At 39.9% G+C, this 18,450-nt stretch overlaps 1 protein-coding gene across 1 annotated transcript in view; it reads right to left on the reverse strand.

The window, feature by feature from the left end:
- Window positions 1–10,928: 10,928 nt before the first annotated feature.
- Window positions 10,929–18,450, reverse strand: part of CA8 (carbonic anhydrase 8) — a gene marked incomplete at its 5' end in the record, with an annotated part of 88,163 nt that continues 80,641 nt past the window's right edge. The window contains one exon of the mRNA XM_082858331.1: window positions 10,929–12,421. The remainder of the gene's footprint in view (window positions 12,422–18,450) is intronic.

Here is an 18,450-nt window from a genome sequence, read left to right on the forward strand (position 1 = left end):
AGACATTTAAAAAGAGAGAGAGCTAGCTTATACTTCTTGGAGCCGGGGAGTCATGTAAAAAACTTGCAAATGACTCTCCCCAAATAGTAAACTGAGGGGCAGCAGCTCACTCACATCTGGACTCGTCTATTCGTTGGATGAAGAGGAGAAGAGCTTGTGATGTGGGAAAGGATGCAGCCTCAGACAGCAGCTCTCACGCCAGCAGGTAGAGCAGGTACCTGTCTTGCCTCATCTGCTTCTCCGTGTTGCTTCTTGGCCCCGATCTCCCCCACACCTGCCTACACCTCTGGGTGACAGGCTTGCCAACCCCCCCGTTTTACCTCACGTGGAGCTAATCTCCAGAAGACATCAATCTCGTGTTCAAAACTCTTCTGGGCCTCGTTGCTGCCTCTAGTTGAGGGATGTGGTTGTGCATCACTGATCCTCCAACCTTCCCGGGATCTATTCCAGTGCCTGCTACCCAAGTGCTCCATAATTAACTTGCACGATGGACCCGTTATCTCCTATAAATAAAGGTTTGATTTAATCATCTAGCTCTCAAAGTCCCCAGTCTGGTTCCTTCATCCTGCCTTTTATCATAACATCTCTCCACTCTCTTATATATATTTTAATTCAGCTAAAATGCTTCATGCACCAACTCTGTCTAAGGCCTCCTGCTTCACTCTCCTCACACCTTTTCTCCTGCTAGTCTGCATACGTGGACCCCTTCTTCTCACCTGCTTCTCCAACTTTTAAGTCCTATGACACCTTCTCCATGAATACGCCCTGTTCACCTCAGGATACTCTTTTTTTCTTTTTTGAACATGCAATTTACGCCACTCATATGGCTTTTATAAGATGCTCTGAATTATAATTAGGTGTGTTCTGGGCAAGGATTGAGTCTTCTTTGCACCAGCACAGTAACTGACACACAGGAAGAAATCAATAAGCACCTGCTGAATAAACAGATGACAGACTTGTATCGTGTCCCCCTCGCTGTCGAGGGAGAAATGTCAGACGTTACCAACCATGTTTAATTTACAGCAATAGAAGAGGAAGAAAAGCAGCAAGTCAGAGGGAGGAGCTTAATTACTGCCCTTGACTTTGCCCAGTTTCCCGCACCATCCACAGCCATCCTCCATGTACCCTTTCTACTGTCCAGCAGCCCCTGCATTTGTGGATGTGGATACCCACTCCCTAAAACAAAAAATTTGCATCAGGGCAGGCATTGTATTACAGACAACTACAAACTAGATGACAAGCGTTAAGCAAAATCATCGTAATGGGCTTTTCTGACGCCAACAGCACATAAACCTCATTTTATTCTATTTTCTGCTTCAAAGTGAGCCAGGCCATCATCCCAGGAGGCATCTCAGTGAGTAACAACACTCGCCCCCCATCACGTAGAGACCCGTCAGTGGGCTGCTGTCTAGAAATCTGTACATCTCCAAAAACAGACAATGCGTCAATTAGATGCATCTCTGAAAGCACTTTGCTTCAGGAATAGTATTATAGTAATGGGTGGGGACATTTGTTAAATATTTCTGATGGACAGAAGTTGGAAGGCAATTAATAATATGTTGCTACATAAATTTCACTGGTCCTAAGTGGGCGTGAAAATAAATGGACTGTGTATATTGAAAAAACTTATCAATGGTAATACCATAAATCGAGGTTTTTGTGATATAAATTTATAAAGGAACAAAATAAAGCAGTGATCCAATAGCGTGGGATTAATGAGGAATGTGGGGAATAGAATTAAAGGGCCTACTATTAACTCACACTTATACACGGATCACCTCCCGCAAACCGACATCCTGTCTAAGAAGGGACGTGTCCAATGTATAAGGAATGAGAGTTTTAGTCCCAGGGGTCCTCAAGCCTCCTGGTCACTTAATTTCCGTAGTCAGTGTGCTGCTGAGAAAAGCCCTGCCCATTGCCTACCTTTGCGATTCAATAATTCAGTAATTGCTGACTTTTTTAGAGTCTCGACTAAAAGCCAGTGAAGACAAAACTATTACGATTTTAATGTACTAGAACTAGATCAAATTCCGCAGCTTATGATTCGTATGAATCAAATGACCATCTATTTCATCTGCTTCAGATTCTCTTGCTAGAGTGTTTTCAGGCAGAAACTTTGGAAAGTTCTGCTAGTGTCACCCATTGGGTTGGTGGTTAGGGGCAACTGAAAATCTACCTCTGTGCGGGTTTAAGAGGTCTTTGCACACAACCAGGATGAAGCGAAGTGTCCAGGCATTGCAGTCGTTTGCTTTGGATGCTCTGTCATTATGACAAAGTCGGATTTATCAGTGGAGATGGGAAATTGAGGAGCTTACTTTCACTCACCCATCTGGCCCTCAGAGACGCCTCTTTAATGTGCGCAATAAACAGACCACAGGCAAGGTCCAAATGCCGACTCTCCACAGGAAGCAGAAGCAATGAGTGTCGATAGTTAGTGGACACAGGAAGTCCTCCAGGCTCCAGCAATTCCACTTACCTTCACGGTGTTTTCAACTTTTTCTTATCTAAGTGGCTCTTGGAAACTAAATATTCTCTTTCTACTCAAGATAAGAAAAACTGGGAATTCTTAACCTAATCATAATCTAGCCCCACAAAACTGGGAGTTAACTGATTAAAAAATAACGCCCCAGGAAACTCAGATTTCACATTAGTGCATAAGAAGTCTGGTGTGCTACGAGGGAATGTGGAAGATTATTCCACTCAGATTCCAAGCAGAAAGTGGCTTTTTCCAACCAGACTGGGGATAAGTGTGTTAGCAAACTGAGCTTGGGTCTGCTCACCCACCGCACAGCAACGCCAATCCACTGACACAAGGTCGCAGTGTAGGAAACGACAGCATGTATTGCAGGGCCCCAAGCAAGGAGAACAGGCAGCTCAGAACTCCCTGATGTCTTTCAGGGAAAGGTTTTTAAACGCAACATTTGGGATGAGGGTTGCAGCTCATAGACTTTCTTCTGATTGGTTGGTGGTGAGATAACAGGGTGATGTTTCAGGAAACTTAATCCTTTACCTTCTGGTTCCAACTCGTCTGGGGTCTAAGTGCTTGTGGCCAGCATGTAGTCACGGCCCTCCAAGGGGGTGGGGTGGGGGGGAGAATCTTGGTTTCTGCAGGACAGCTCAAAGATATGCACCAGATTATCATGTATGCCCCTTGAGGAGGAACTAGGTCTCTGTTTTATCACTGAACTGTAATCTAAGCTATTATTACTTTTCTTGCTTAACTGCTTTTCCTCTGTTTCTGCATCCCCTCACTCCCCTAATTAGTAACTGCTTGAGTCTGCTCTTTGGAACTCGGAAGGCCTAGGAGACTAAAGCTTTTTTTCCTACAAACAAGAAACAGGGGTCACAGAGGAGCTTCTGTACCTAGGAAGGCCCCCCAGGGTCCTGCTCAGTTTCAAGCGTGACATCTACCATTACACAGTGGAGGACGCTGTTATCACCAGAGAGAAGGAAGCTGCTCTAGAGGACACGGACTCACCTGACGGGACAAAGGCCGAGTTGTGGCCTCAGGTGAGCCATCACCTCACAGAACATCACAGAGGAAAGGAAAGCTTCTGAAGGAATCTACCGAAGAAAACTCAGGACTTCAAGAGTGCACTTGGGGCAAGCACATAAGCAAAAAACTAAGAATTATCAGTGCTGAGGAAAAATAATAATAATGAGGAAGGAGGTATTTGGCTTGGAAGAGAATAATCTGCAACACGAGGAAAAGATCCAGGGAGAACCACACTCGTTCCCCTTTGCTTAAGGGCTGATAACGCTTCTTAGTTAGGAGGAGCTATAGATTTGTATCAAATCTACCAGATGTTCTTTATAGTGTGTTGTGTGTAAATAATGGACATGACTTCCCTTACCAGCCTGGGTGTCAGAAATGGCCATTCAGCTCTTATTTTTTTCAGTGGGGCTTGTTTCTCCACACGTCCGTATCAGTAGGAAGTCTAAGCCCCGTCCTGAGGGGTTCTCCCTCTCCGGAGCTGTCCGAGCAACCAGTGTTGTCTTTCAAAGGAAGCCAGTCCAGTGGTTCCGGCGTTATTGCTCCCATGGCCCTGAGGGGCACTCACGTTCAGCAGTGTTATCCAAAGCTGTGAGGGTCAACTGTGAGGCTGACAACATTCCACAATGCTGGAACCAGTACGAACCCACAACCCTTAGGCTCAGCACTCGTCAGATGGCACCAGGTCGGCCTGCCCGTCCCCCTGTGGTGCAGCGCTTTGCTGCCCTTCCCAAGCAGTGAACTCCCATGGGTCTCCCTAATTTTAAAACTCCCTTAAGACCCTCAGCTCCCTCACTCCCAGAAGGACTCTAACTCCTTATGGAAATAGCTTCACCTCCACCCCAGAGCTCTCCTTTTCCAGAGGACCTTTGTCGAGGTCAAAATGTCCCTCTGTGCCCTTCCCCCACACAATGGGTGTCTAGTGGCCTACCTTCGCATCTCTCAGAGGGGATCCCTCAGCCACTCTGAAGCCCTAGGACGTTGCACCCTTGGGAGACTGATTCTACCGAACTATTGAAGAGGCAGGCAGAGTTAACTTCTTCAATTATTCGTCTGCGTCAACAGACAGAGCCTGCAAAGTTACACACGGCAATCGCATATTTGCTGCTCGTTTCAGCGTATGGCTTCACTCACCCTTCACAAATTATTTCATTTCCTTCAAGTATTTTGACATTCGGGCGCCTATTTGAGGTTGATCCTTCCTAAGGAATACAGCTACTCTGGGGGCCTAGCATGGGGGGAGAAAAAATGGCTGTGAAGCATCTCGGGAGATTCTGCCTCAGAAAGTGATGTTCCTCTCTTGGTACCCGAGCACATACTAATACAGGCATACGCGGCAGAGAGAAGCCCATGGCTGTACAGAGGGCCCCTGGTGGAGCCAATGGGCACAGGAATGACTGTCCTTGAAAAAGGGGGAAAGTGAGTGAGAAAAAAGAGAAGCAAGATGACCGTATTGGGCAGCCCTGCTCCAACAGCCCGGGCCTCTTGGCCACTGTGGTGCAAAGAGCCTATAAGTGATAGAGGAATAATAGCAAACCCTTATCCAGATAATCCGATGAGTGCTAAAATACTATAAACAGACATCTCAAGATTTAAGTAGTAAATCTTAAATAAAGACAAAGAAACTGAGGCCAGTGAGGTTAAGTACATGGACCAAGGTCACACACCTCCAGCAGGACTCAGATCCAACATTTAAGTCAAGGAGTTTGGTTTCTGTCTGTGTCTTGAACCGCTATTACCCCCGCCCATCTGATCGCATGACAGGATGTGACCACACAACCTGCAGTCCGTCACAGAACTTTGTCCAGAGAACAGCGTTACGAACACCACTTTGAATCACCCAAGGTATTGACCTGTATCAGCTGCAGCTATTGCTCTACCGCGGGTCTGGCTTCATCGAAATTCTCTGCTCCTTTTGGGAAGTCTTCACAGCTTCTTTCACGTCTGCACCCACCCCAGGTACGTTCTCTCCTCACATACCGCATTCTGCTGGGAAGCACCGTCTGTCTCCACTGGCTGTTGTTCTCTGGCCACAGTTCACCTGGAGGAGCTACTGCTGCTCATTTTCCTGCTTCCCAGGGTGGTGGTGGAAATGAATACCGTTGGGGAAAGTTGGAAATATTCTAAAACAGTTCAAAATAAAAATAATTCTTCAGAAGATGCATAGGTTTGACCACACATATACTTGACCCATTTTTCTTTCTGGTCAAAAAAAGGAAGTTTACCCTCAGCTAACTCAGAGGACAGAATTAAGAAACCCCAGAAATCAATGACATCATCCTATTGACCAGTTTTTAAAAGGTGATTGATTGAGACAGAAAGAAAGAAAAAAGCTTCTTCTGGCTTCAATGTTGTCTGCCTCCTTTGAGCCAATTCCCACAATAGAGTGATTATGATGATTCACACATATTTAATACAAATGCATGAGATGATAAAAAACAATACAGACCAATTGTCAGAAATCAGAAAAGGCCTCCAAGGACAGTAGTGAAAATATGTGTTCTCTTGCCGAAGATGTAGCAGTTAGCGACAATGGACCCTCTAGTCTTCGCGGGGGGGAGGGAGTGGGGTGTTGAGAACAGAGAGACGCAAGGCTGGGGCCCAAGGGGCGGAACTTCATTGAGAAGTAGCAGGTGCAATCACTGTCCATAAAATGTTTTCAAATACATAGCGTCGTGCAAGGACTAGCAGGAATAATGGCCCTGGCCTCTGTGAGACGCATAGTCCCTTGGAGTTAACTGCTCACCTGTACTTGTCTCGCCTAAGAGAGTACCACTTAGGACATTTCTCACACTTACATAGATGAGAAAATCACCTCCTTGGTGCTCTAGAAGCATCAATTCCTCTTCCTGGGAAAAGCAACTTCCTCACCAGAAGAACTGTATTCACATTTCTTTTCTGTGGACTTAGAAAATAAAGATCTGTGGAATTGTAGGTTTTCCTTAGCTGGTCCCAGTTCTTCCTGAACTGCTTCAAGTTTCTGGTGAGGTATGAAGGCTGAGCTCGACCACTGTAACTACCGAGCCTAAGAGCAAAGGCAAAATCCTCATGAACGACTCCATCAGATGTGCATCTGAATTTTTTAATAGGGCCCCAAACATATTTCTTGAATATTTGGAACTATGTCATTTGAAGATAATTTCTGAGCAGAAAAAAAAAGGGGGAAAGAAGTCATGTTAATTATAAAGATTTTTTTTGTTTTAAGGTTAATTTATTCAAATGAGATTTGCTGAAAGCAGCATTTGTTAGGAAATTTATTTAATATGACTGAAATTTCAAACAGTTAATTTTCATCCCAGTCTTGTGCTGTAAGAACACTGTAGCTTTCTTTCATGCCATAAAGAAGCATCTTTATGTTATAAAAGATAGAATGTTTTTCATGCAATGTATAGACTTTATTATGCTTCTTTTTTTTTTTTTTTAATCCCTTTGGGCCAGATTCTAATATAATTTCACAGGAAAATTCCTACTGAGGTTGACTAAATTCCAATGTAATTTGAAAGCAATTAAAGTTTATCAAAGGAAGTGTGCAGTAGAGTTATTCTGGAAATGAATCAGGCCCAAAAGGGAGTAATACAAGCATATCTAGGTCTCTGGAGCAGCTCTAAGAAGTTTCTTAAATTTTATTGACTCACTAAACTACAGTGTCCCACTGGGTGGTGGAGGTGTGGAAGCGTTACAAGTCAGTCGTTTATGCAGATTCACTGAAGTTTCAGAAATTGAAAAGTTTCTCAAAACTCAATAGTGTCATTTCCAAGCGGGGATTCCTGTACAACCTGAAGTGTAAAACTTCTAGTATACTTTATTAAAATGTAATCTAAGTCTGACACAACACAAAGTTTCCAATAAAAGCCTTTCTTCTATGTCGTTTTTATCTTTCTTAAAAAAACAACAACACTCGTCTGAAGGGTCACGTGTCACCACCTCACTACCTGACGGAGTGTCAGTTAAGAGCTTCACACAGAAGCAGCACAGGAAATACCTCTAAACAAAGGAAGGGAGCACAGAAAAAAAGGAACAAAGGTTTCTGTGAGCTTATCTTTAGGAACTGCATTATATCATCAGTGTACAAAGCCTCATCTTTTACATCATACTCTATACTATGACCCAAATAATATTCTGTATTAAATAAAATATAGGTTGCTTTTCATCATATCAATATTTGCTATATTAATATATTCTAATAGAAGTGAATAGATTCTAAGGAAAATGAGGTTTATTGGGTGTCTATTCACACACATGCCATCTTGAGTCTCAGTTTGTAGAGGTCAGACTTGAAAATCATTAACCAGCATATACTAATTGTTTTTAATTAATTAAATAGAAAAATAAAATGGAGAAGTTTCAGAGTAATTAACTCAATAACTACTATCATTGTTATGTCAACTTCATTTTCATTTTAAGAAACTTTAAGTTATCCAAAAGCATGAGTCTACCCTTAATCACAATGATGATATCTGACACACAATTTTGAAAAATACGCTTACTCCAGTGAAAATTCCAGAAGGAATCTGATAGCCTGACGTTTTGAGTAATGTGCCATCTTAGATGACAGAGCATTACACCCAGAATGGACATGAGAGAAGCTCCACAGACCTGCTTCCCAGCGCAACTACCATACCTGCCAGAATAAAAAGAAGAAGAAGAAATTTAAAGTGTCTGGAAATTTTCCCAAGGACATACAGCAAATGGAGAAAACATGTACTCAAGAAAAATCTCCTAAATCTCAATAAGATTATTTAGAATTTGAGCCATAAACACACTCACTCCAGTTTAGCATGATTAACTGTCCATTCTAAGTGGGTAAGGCCAGGAAGATGGGGCTCCCTCTTCCCTCAAATCCCAACCAAGGGATACATAAAAGGTTCACAGAGGCTGAATTCCAGGAGCTCATAAGCCCCCTTCTTCCACCCAGCCCCCACTCACAGAGCAGAGGTTCTACACCAGGTGCAGCAGGCTGAGAATATTGGGGCCTTGAACCTTCACCCTGGCTTATTCATAGGGTGGAAGTTTCAGTCTGGGAGAGGCAAGCCACAAAAACCAGAGGCTTCTGCCCCTACCCAGAACCCTGTCTGCAAAGCAGGAGCGTCACTCCACAAAGAGCAAACCACTGTCCCTACCCATAGCTCCTGAGCTGTGACTCAAAGATTTTGCCTAGGGCAAGAGGCAGTTGACAAGAACAAAGAACACCAACTGTAATCACGTTAACATAAATCTGAAGTAGATTCTAATAAATTAACATGTATCAATATATGGTAAGCCCTAGAGCAACCACTAAGAAAATAAACTCCAAAGAAAGTATTAAAAAAAATCATTAAAGCAATTGAAATAGTACACTGGAGAATAATAAAAGAAAAAAAAAACAGTACACTGGGAAATAGTCACTTAATGCAAAAGAGAGCAATGAAGGAGGGACAGAGAAGCAAACAAAAAAAGACACGAGACAGGTAGAAAACAAAAAGTAGAATGGCAGACATAAACCTAAATATATCGACAACATTAAATATAAATGGGTTAAGCAGTCCAACCAAAAGGCAGAGATTGGCTAGATGGAAAAACAAGATCCAACTTTAAGCTGTCTACAGGAGACACACTTTAGATTTAAAGATCAAATAGGTTGAAAGTAAAATGATGGAAAAACACATATCACGCAAACAGCAGCCATAAGAAAGCTGGAGTGCTATACTAATGTCTTAGAAAGTCTATTATAAAACAAAAATGTTGCTGGAGATAAAGAGAGACATTTTATAATGATAAAAGGATAACTCCATCAGAAAGATATAAAAATGATAAATGTATATATACCTAACAACAGAGTCCCAAGGTACATGAAAAAAAAAAACTGACAGAACTGAAGCAAGAAATAGGTAATTCAACAATAATTGCTGGAGAATTCAATATTCTGTTTTCAGTGATAGATAGAAATATGCAGAAGATCAACTAGACCTAATAGACATAGAACATAACACCAACAACAGCAGAATACACATTCTTCTTAAATACACATGGAACATTCTCCAGAATAAACCATATCTAGGCCATAAAACATGCCTCAATAAGTTTAAAGGAATTCAAATCACACAAAGTGTGTTACAATGAAAATTATAACTCAATAACAGAAATTTGGGGATTCATAAATATGTAGAAATTAAGCAACACACTCCTAAAAAGCCATTGGGTCAAAGAAGAAATCACAAGGCAAATTAGAAAATACTTTGAGATGAAAGAAAACAAAAATATAACAAACACAACTTATAGGATGCAGCTAAAGCAATGCTTAGAGGAAATTTTATAACTACAAATGCCTTTATTAAAAAGATCTCAAACCAATACCCTAAACTTCCACCTTAAGATAATGGAAAAAGCACAAAATAAACCCAAAGCAAGTAGAAGGAAGGAAATAATAAAGATTAGATAAAAACACAGTAGAGAAAACAGAATCAAATGTTGGTTCTTTGAAAGGATCAAGAACCAACAAAATCAGCAAGTCTTTCAGCTAGACTGACCAACAAAATGACTCAAATTACCTTAACTGACAAACTTTCTGAGATCAATATTACATTACATACCATCAGCTACATTAATTACCTTGAATAAGAGGTGCTTATATATGTGTAAACCATAGGAGAAGAAAACCCTCAGTTTGCCATTTTTTCAGGTAAACAAAATCCACCCTAAATTAAATTTCAAGATCTGTGAAATTTGTCCCTTATCCCTAGTTAACTACCCCATACACACACTTCTGCTTTGGGAAGCTTCTTCCCCAATTTCCAGGTCCATCCCATACTTTTCTTTCCCATGCCACCATCAAAACTAGATAGATTTCTGACCAGTCATTTACACTTTTGTTATTGACAAATTACTCTTTCAACTTCATTCCCACAAAAGCATCACTACAAGCAGCATTCCTAATCTGAGTCTGAGGTACCTAATGGTGGAATGAAGGGGTTTCCCACATTAAAGAATATAAGCTTCCACACAATCTCACCAATGAACACAAGCTGAACCAAGTAGTTCATTTCAGTCTTTCGAATCAGAAAATATCCAGTAAATAAATTTGATTCCTTCAATTAAAAAAGATATTTTGGAGGGGAAATATGGGCAACAAGATATTACCCTGAGAGTCATTTGAATTAGTTTTTGTTGTTATGCTTATTTTGTATTTTTCAGGGACAAGTGATTGGAGACTGCAGGAAGCATCAGAAATTAAGTCCAAGAACGGTCCCCAGCTGCTCAGTACCAACCACATCAGGATCAGTGACACTGGGTGCCCATGTACTGTTTAGTCCCAGGGCCTGAACGCAGGGTCTAGCAGAGGAGTGCCAGCAGCCCTGTTGGCCTCTCACTCATGAGAGGGTTTTGATTTTGTCTTTTGATGTTAACTGCAAATGAGGCCACACCTGCAGCCAATGTCTGGCAAGTACGTGGTATCAGTTTTAGTCTGTAAGATACGTATTTAAATATGCCAACTTTTTGTAGCCGTGCTTTGCCATTTCTTCATTTTTGTATACAAGAAACTAAAGAAGGGAAAATCCCGGGACTGCCTTTACCTCTCAGAGGCTCTGCCTGATGCCGCCCTCATGTGGTCCAGGGCTTTGTTAGATGCTGACCCTTCATCCGCCTCCGCTTCCTCTCTCTGGGGCAGCTCTGGTCCTTTCTCTCCCTGCCCAAGGCTCCACCGTGAACCTTCTTAGCTTCTGTTTTCAGGGATACTTAGTAAGATTTTTTTTTATTTGCATTTAATGCTTTTCATTATTACAACCTTTACCCAACACATTTAAAATCTCTCAACACATAATTATTCCATCTGTATTATTTTCTATTTCTAACTTAGATATTCTGCATCACAAAATCCCTCAAAATTGAGTGTAACATGTTATTGAAGTCATTAGTTTTACAACAATTATAACAACAACTAATAACATTTATTAAGTACTTGCTTTGTGCCAGGCACTCTACTGCTTTACATAAATTATCTCATTCTATCACATCTAACTGCATCTAAGCATATGCTTAAATTTGCCAGTAGCACTTAAAATTAATTAAAATAAGGATATGATTCATCTTCAAAACAAAGATCTCAATATGCCAAAGTGAAACCTATAAAATAAAATATTTTAAAGTCTTACAAAATGTACAACACTAAATTATTATAGGATACTATTAAATTTATGTTTCTATCATGGAAAATAAAGCTATAAAATAAAGTATCCACTTTCTCTTTAGCCTATTTATTTCTTATACCTTTCTCAAATTCCTACAAACCTCAGCTTCTAATATGTCAAATAAGTATGATTAGATTCGTATAATCAATTAAATCCTTTAACTAAGAAAGTAATATATAAAGTGAGTATTATGTTCTTACATTAACTCTCAAATCGTGTTTTATAACAAATCACCCTGACATTAACCATGGTATGAGGGTTGCAAAGTAACATGAGATGTGTTTTTTACTAATCCTTCACATTCCATTTTGGAGCTGTATATGCTGTTCTTGATCAAAACTCTCATTTTATTATCAAGAATTACATTATTTTCTGAATGAGTGAATTTTCTGTTGGAGACAGGAAATGAAGGACTGCAAACGCTGGAAATGTATTTTTCCTGTCTCAGTATTAATACATGATATATATTCATATTAATAATAACTCTGAAAACTAGTTCCATTTCTTCTACACATAAGCAATAAACAGTATGTGCAAAAATATGAATACTGGCAGCAGTGATGCGGATACATAACATGGGGTTTCTTTTGAATTTACAGCCATTTCTAATATTTCATTAGAGCATGTGTACAGGCAACTGTCACAGATGTCCATTAAAGCTCGATTAGATGAAGACAAACAATGCAGGCTTTGAGGATAAACCGAAGCTGCAGCTCAGTTTCCGTTTCTCACCCATGGGCACTATAGGACCACTGTCTTCCTCCTTTAAGGCAAAGAGAAGGAATCGATTATGTTACTGACATTCCTCCAAGGCAGACTGGAAAGTCTTTCTACAGTCCAATGAGACAGCAAAAACGAGAAGTTTCATAAGAAAATGTGGAAATTTCAAAAACATCTTCGTGCTCAAGTTTGTCATCTCTGCAATTTTTCCACAAAGTCTCCCATAATTTTATTTCTCTGGCAGAATCTATTAATGCAAAATTTCATAGAGGCATGTATTTTCAACCAAAATAAATAAACGAACGCTTGAACTGTTTTCTAAACAAAAAATTTACACGCCATGCATAATAATAAATAAAATTAAAGCTTTTAGTTATTGTCATTAATTTCCTGTGTAATAACTGCAGATGGTAACTGTTAGAGCACAAAGACCACTGCTTCCTAGTCTCCAAATAATGTGACATTTCTATTAAATAAATCAGGAAATAATCAATATAGAATAACACATGAAATGTACATTTTGAGAGAACTAATAGTCTTCCCATTTAGAAAACAACATCAGCTAAGATTTCAGTTCAATACATCTACTCGTGTTGCCAGAGATGGGACTGGGGGAACACACTTTAATACAGTTGCTAAAAATAAACAAGCCCAATCTCTTGGACAACAAGTATCTATTAAAATTTAGAGCGCATATACTTTTCACCCAGAATTCTACTTCTTGGAACTTATCATAGAGATATAACCACCTAATCATACAAAGATTTTATGTATAAGGATATTCACTGAAGCAAAAAAAACTAGGAAAAGCTAAATAATTTCCTTCCTTAACAAATTATGATACATAGCACAGGGAGATCAGCTCAGTGCTTTGTGACGACCTAGAGGGATGGGATAGGGAGGGTGGGAGGGAGACGCAAGAGGGAGGGGATGCAGGGATATATGTGTACATATAGCTGATTCTGTTGTACAGTAGAAATGAACACAACACTGTAAAGCATTTATACTCCAATAAAGATGTGAAAAAAAATAAAAAATAAATTATGATACAATGGAATACTTTAAAATTGTTCATACATGGTATGTGGGTGGATAGGCTTGTACATATGTACATATACATGTCCACACATGTATGCATATGTTCACATAAATACATATAATTTCTGGAACAATTTATTAGAAAACATTAATAATGCTGGGGTATAAACTTCCAAACTAAAATTTCAAATAAGATAGTGAGTCACAACCAAATCTTTAAGATTATGCCTCACAGAAGTGATTTCAAAGGTAAAGGAGGACATTGTTTGTGTATGCATTTGACAACTATAACCCAACACATTTATAAATCAAAGTGACTGACATAAAACAGACTGATGATCCAAATTGTAAAGCCTCAGCATTTTAGAGCTTTTAAAAGGAGGCTAAAGGTCAGCACGGATGAATTTTTTGCAAAAGGAAAATAACTGGAGTCCCCCATTTCCTAAGATGTGTTCCACATAACTCTAGAAGTTGGGTGGAAAAAATGAATCTGTATTCAAAAAGTACTGTGGAAACTCTGATTACATAGAGTAAAATATGATTCTTTCAAACAAAACCATGTCAGTCTCTAATATGCTAATGTGCACTGTCAATCTGCAGAAGAAAAATATATTCAGGATTCTCCAAATGTATGGGACAGTCATTTCTTGATTTAACAAACATCTTGACGGACCAATGCTCTGCAGAACACATTTGGGAAAGGTTGGTCTAGAGGCAGAGATTCCAAGTTTATGAAAGTAATTCAATTACGCTTTACCCAACTACTCTAAAAATGAAGCTACCATGGTCTAAAACATCAATTAGACAAAAGATAGGTAAGTAAATATGCAGTCACTCTAATGACATGAGGTCAGGTATTACCCAAAGCATTTTAACATTGAACATACAACCAGAGTGCAATAGGTGCACAAGCTCTCAGGTGTCTTCTTCATTTTAAAGCTCTAATGGCTTGATTTACAGGATTCTCAATAAATGTAGAATGAATTCTAATTCACCTGAGTGTGGACTCTGCTGGTGAATTTAGGTTGCTCACTGTTAAAATCTCCCTCACAGGAAAACTAAAGTTAATGCCCTATGCTTCTTGAATTTTTCTCCTTTACATTGTTCAAACAAAGAAAATGTCACCTCCCAAAGCCAAGGCACTCTGAGGATGATCTATTAGCTCCCCCACCAAGAGACGGATGTTTGATCTCATTCACTGCATGATACCAGATTAGCTGGAAAAATTACAAAATAAATTTATGTCCCTGAGTTCAGTTGATCACACTCTGGGGTGTGGATGTGGAATCGGAAAGACTCAAGTTCAAATCCCAGCTCTGCCACCAACTGGCTGGAAGATTTTAGGCAATCTATTTGCCCCTTCTGAGCCCCAGATAGCAATACCTACTTTGTAGGGTTTGTGTGAGAATGGAATACGACAACAGATATAATGTGACCACAGTGCCTCCTGGGCACATAACTGAGTGACTGGTGACTATTTCGTTGACTTTACAGACATCTCACTAAATGAAAACTGAACTACGGTATGGCCTATTATTTTCTATAGCATGTGTTTGACATTTACTTTTCAGCACTTCAGAGAAATTTTTCATGGGATGGAATCATACTTGATATCATCTGCACTGTGTTCCCAAGGCCCAACACAACATTTGGCTCAAAGCAAACACTCCAAGAAAATGCACATTTGTATGTCTGTGTATGTGCGTGTGTGCCCACGCATGTGTGCGTACATACATTAAAAAGTATAACAAAATGACAGTAGCAACTGCTCCTGTCATTTATTTAACGTTTTTATTTAACGTTTTTACTTGTATAAAAAGTTAAATTTTGGGGCTTCCCTGGTGGCGCAGTGGTTGAGAGTCTGCCTGCTAATGCAGGGGACACGGGTTCCACCCCTGGTCTGGGAGGATTCCTCATGTCACGGAGCGGCTAGGCCCGTGAGCCACAACTACTGAGGCTGCGCGTCTGGAGCCTGTGCTCCGCAACAAGAGAGGCTGCGATAGTGAGAGGTCCGCGCACCACGATGAAGAGTGGCCCCCGCTTGCCACAACTAGAGAACGCCCTCGCACAGAAACAAAGACTCAACATAGCAAAAATAAATTAATTAGTTAATAAACTCCTACCCGCAACATCTAAAAAAAAAAAAAAAAACGCTCTGAATACAGAAAGAGCTTTAAAAAAAAAGTTAAATTTTTAACATTTTTATTAAAGTTTTTATTTGTATCAATATTATACATGCACATAGTTGAAAAAGTTAAGTAGTTCTAAAGGGTGTATTATGAAAACTATCAGTTTCCCGTCCTATATGCCTCCACTTTGGTCCTCCTCAACTCTTTGAGCTGATTATTTTATTAATACTGTAGAGCTAATCAGTATGATTGCATCACTCCTTTTCAGTTTTAGCATTGTCTGTCAACTTTCCCTATGGAGAATGTCATTTGACCTTCTTTCCTCCTATCAGCCCCTACCTCTCTACACACACACACACACACACACACACACACACACACACACACACACACACACACCACTCACACACTGTAAACCCTTCCCTTCACTCCACCCTCCCAATACAGTTATATAATAATTTGGGTTGGATCAATATTTGATTTCTATCATTGTGATGATGTAAATATTATTCAGAACTGAACTACATGTATTAATATATCATTAATTTTCCTTTCTTGCACAACTTGTTTACTCTGGAGTGAATCATTATCTTGAGTTTCTTCCACCTACATCCTCAATCCAAAACTACCTACAGTTGTCTGACTCTCCTCTCAAGAAGTTAAGACACATCATGCAGTCTATCAACTTCGTCTTCCTGGAGGAAGCTCTTCTAGAACCTTCTCAACTGCTCACATCTGGACTCACATCCTCTATGCTGGCTACCTCACTTCACCATCATTCTGGGAATCTCCTGTGCCTTTCTCCTTTGTCGGCTCTCCTGTTTCCTGGATCCCACATCTGTTTTCTTGGTTTATGCCATTTTGGTGAAGCACATCTCCCAGTAGCTTCCTGGGAAATAAATTTTTAATGACCTTGATATCTGAACATGACTATTGAAAGTTTGGGTGAGGAATTGTAGGTGGGCTGCAACTTTCTCTCAGAATTCTGAAGGTCATTCTTCCCTGGCTTTTAGCTTCCAGTATTGCTGTTGAGAAGACTGATATTTAAACTCCAGGTTCTCTGAGTCTGACTTGTTTTTTCCTCCCTGTAACTTCTCCCTCCACGTTCAGAAATTTCACGATGATAGTGCCTTGGTGTGGGTGCATTTTGATCTACTGCCCTGGAAATTCAGTGCGTCTTTCCAATTTGTAAATTTATGTCCCTGAGTTCTGAAAAAGTGTTTTGAATGATTTTGTTGCTGGTCCTCTCCTAAAATTTCTCTGCTCTCTCTCCAGATTTCCTATTATTTGGATAAAGAAATGACACTCGGAATACACAAAGGTAATCAAGCTGACTTTCTCCCCTTTGGGACCTCCTCCCAAATACCCATTTATCTATATATAAATAATAAGAAAGCTTAACTATAAAAGGAAATGTTCTATTATCCGGTGATCATTGTTCATAATGAGACCTTGAAGTAAGGCCATAATCCTAAGAAGTCTTCTAAATCAAAAGCTATTTCAATATAATTGTAACAGATGCCATCTTCCATGTGACTATTTCTGAACCTTAAATGATCTTCTGTGAAGAGACCCCTGGGGATGAGCGCAAATCAAATCACCATTGGAGAATTTCCTACAAAGCTATCAAAAATAAAAAAAGCACATGTGCCCACGTGTCCTTCACAAAGGCTGCTGCAGGTCACAGGGCTGACCTCAGTTCCAGTGACTTTGGCTCAGCTGATTGATAACCCACTGCCACGTCCCTCTTTAAGTAAGATAATTCAGTGTAAAATCTCCAAAAGAAGAGTCTTTTAAGAAATAGTGAGATGCTAGACGTGAGAACTCTTTCCGAATGCTCTCGGGGCAGTTTCTTCTCATGCTGCTTGGATGCGGAGTTAGCTGGGTTACCTGATTCACTCCCAACACCAGGCTATAAGCTCCTCAGGGGAGTCTATGCTGATAATGTGTATATTTGCACACAGTCCCTAGGATACTGCCATACACTGAACAGAAGGTTAAAAATAAATGTCCTTCCTTTACAAGCAAGGGCAAGATAGGAACCTTCTTTTTCAACACACCCACTAATACCAGTATCAGGTCAGGAGGAAGGAAAATAAACAGAAAAAGGAGAAAGAGAAAGGAGAAGGTCAAGAGTGTCAACTGCTTTTGAAGATTTAAAGGACACAGGGTGGGCAAGATAACACAGGATTTGGAAATAGAAATCCAGGCATATCCGAAATAAGAAAGGGAAACCAGATATCACTGCTAATTATTTAACATTATTCTGGGAGTTCTAGAGGGTGCAATAAAATAAGAACTAGTAAAATTAGAAAGGAGAAGATGAAATTGTCATTATTTACAGATGTGACCAGGGTCTATGTAGAAAATACAAACAATCAACTAAAATGTCACTGGAAACTATATGAAAGGTCAAATAAGAAAGCCAAGGACAAAGCCAAGCAATTATTTTTTCATTGAATAAATATTAACCCATATAAAAATGTAGTGGAAAATGACACTAATCAAAATTGATGAGTACAAAGACAACAATAATAATAGTAATAGCTCACATTTATTGAATGCCAGCCCCCTGCCAAGCACCAGGCTATGCATTTTACCATATTTTGTTTAATCCTCACAACACCTCTAGGAGGTATGACTCTTAGTATCCCTATTTCACAGACGAGGAAACTGAGGCTGAACGAATATCTATAATCTGCCCAAACCATGGAGCAGGAGGTGAAAGTGCTATATTCCCAATCAAGCCACACCCCAGGCTGACTCCAGAGTCCAAATGCACATCCTGTAGCAAATTCAGTCAGAGGAGAGAACTATACAACATCTAAAGAGCATTACAAAACACTTTAATAAGCATAGACCTATGCATTGCTCCTTGATAGAAAGATTCAACATTGTGAAGATA

The sequence above is a fragment of the Leucopleurus acutus genome (genome assembly GCF_964270905.1).
Source record: "Leucopleurus acutus genome assembly, chromosome: 17".
In the NCBI taxonomy this organism is placed as follows: Eukaryota; Metazoa; Chordata; class Mammalia; order Artiodactyla; family Delphinidae; genus Leucopleurus; species Leucopleurus acutus.